Genomic DNA, 2,500 nt, shown 5'->3' on the forward strand with positions numbered 1-2,500 from the left:
ATATATACAGAGAGAGAGAGATTGAATTAATGTGAACATCTGCATGTTCACATTAATCCAATGTATGTATATAGATGTTTTATTTTAAATGTGATATAGGTAGCAATTGAAATTTTTGGTGAATTTGCTTTGCAGAGTAGCTAATATCAAGACAAAAAACTGAAAAAGATATATTAAAAATGTACCAAACATTGGTAGTGATGATGATGATGATGGTGATGATGCCGATGATGATGATGACGACGATGACGACAATGGCAATGATGATGGTGATGATGATGATGATGATGATGATGATGATGACGAGGAGGAGGAGGAGATAGTAATGATGATATGAAATCATACAGTTCTCCCTGATGATGCCATCCATCCATCCACCCTTGTGTCAAACTTACACGCAATTACAAAATACACATATTCACTGATTTTCGAAGTGACCCCCCCCCTGCCCACACTTGTATCACTGCCATTGTGCAACAAGCGAAGAGCCAAAAATCCATTCAGACCAATTATATACACTTAACATATCCTGCATCCTGCTATGTTCTTCCTGCCCTTCTGTGTTAACATTGCAATTTGCTTTCTCTTCTGCAGATACAATTTTTTAGGTGTGTCAGGTCAAAATGCAATGCAATGTGCCTTATACTATGCTGCATTGTGGAGGTGCAATGGCCCAGTGGTTAGGGCAGTAGACTCGCGGTCGTGAGATCGCGGTTTCGATTGCCAGACCGAGCGTTGTGAGTGTTTATTGAGCGAAAACACTTAAAGCTCCATGAGGCTCCAGCAGGGGCGAACCCTGCTGTATTCTTTCGCCACATCTTTTTCTCACTCTTTCTTCTTGTTTCTCTTGTACCTGTACCTGTATTTCAAAGGGGCCAGCTTTTTCACACTGAATCTCCCCGAGATGTCTGTGGAGTACTCAGCCACTTACATGTTAATTTCACGAGCAGGCTGTTCCGTTGATCGGATCAACTGGAACCCTCATCATCATAACCAGCGGATGCCACAACTGCATTATATGGCAATACATTCTATTGCATATTGTATACCACATTATATATTATATACTTGGCCAGATTCTTTTCTACTCTAGGCACAAGGCCCGAAATTTTTTATTGGGGGTGAGCAGTCGATTAGATCGACCCCAGTACACAACTAGTACTTAGTTTATCAACCTCGAAATGGATGAAAGGCAAAGTCAACCTCAGCAGAATTTGAACTCAGAATATGATGACAAATGAAATACTGCTAAGCATTTTGCCTGGCGTGTTAATGATTCTGCCATGAATCCCTAAGCACTTAAAAGATTTTGGTGCCCCCATAAAAGATTATGTAATTTAAAATATAAACAGTAACAAACCATAAAATAAATTTTTATTTTTCAAAACAAAACAAAACAGTAAGAAGGAAAATAATGTTTATTTGCTGTACTTCCACTTTAATGATGATAGAGTTGACAGACGAAGGAGAGAGATGACATGCTTGGGTGGGCTGCAGCAGCAGATATATATAATGTGTGTGTGTGTGTGTGCATGTGTACATTCTTTTATTCTTTTACTTGTTTCAGTCATTTGATTGCAGCCATGCTGGAGCACTGCCTTTAGTCGAATGAATCAATCCCGGGCCTTATTCTTTGTAAGCCTAGTACTTATTCTATTGATCTCTTTTGCCAAACCACTAGGTTACAGGGACATAAACACACCAGCATCAGTTGTCAAGCAATGAAGAGGGACAAACACAGACACACACACACACACACACACACCCACATGTACATATATATATATATATATATATATATATATATATATATATATATATATATATATATATATATATATGTGACAGGCTTCTTTCAGTTTCCATCTACCAGATCCACTCACAAGGCTTTGGTCAGCCCAATGATAGAGTAAAGACAGACAAAATGCCGAGTATAACCATACATTGCTTTATGTGTTTCTGACACTATTCTTCATAAATGAAAGTAGATAAGAAATGCAGGCCACAATTTGAAAATGCATTGAGTACTATACTTTTTATATACCTGTATAATACACACTCACACACACACATGCACATGCACATACACACATATATACACGCACACACATATGCATATGCATGCACACACACGTGTACACACATGCATGCACACACACACATACATGCACGTGCATACTCACACACACACATAAGCTTAGACATGCATAACTACAGACGTATACACACCACAATATATGCATTCTTACATGCAAGCATACACACATGCATTTATACAAATATATATACAACCATATACATATACATATACACATATACAAGCATATGTACACACATACATGCGTCCATACATATGTAAGGACATTCATACATATATGCAATAAAGCAGATACACATTCACACACAAACACATGCAAGCACATAGGCTTGTAAAGTACATTGGCTCATAAAGTACGCTCACACTTTTGCATTCCTCCACTTTCACATATAACTGGGGAGG

The sequence above is a fragment of the Octopus bimaculoides genome, chromosome 6, assembly GCF_001194135.2.
Source record: "Octopus bimaculoides isolate UCB-OBI-ISO-001 chromosome 6, ASM119413v2, whole genome shotgun sequence".
NCBI classification, from domain to species: Eukaryota; Metazoa; Mollusca; class Cephalopoda; order Octopoda; family Octopodidae; genus Octopus; species Octopus bimaculoides.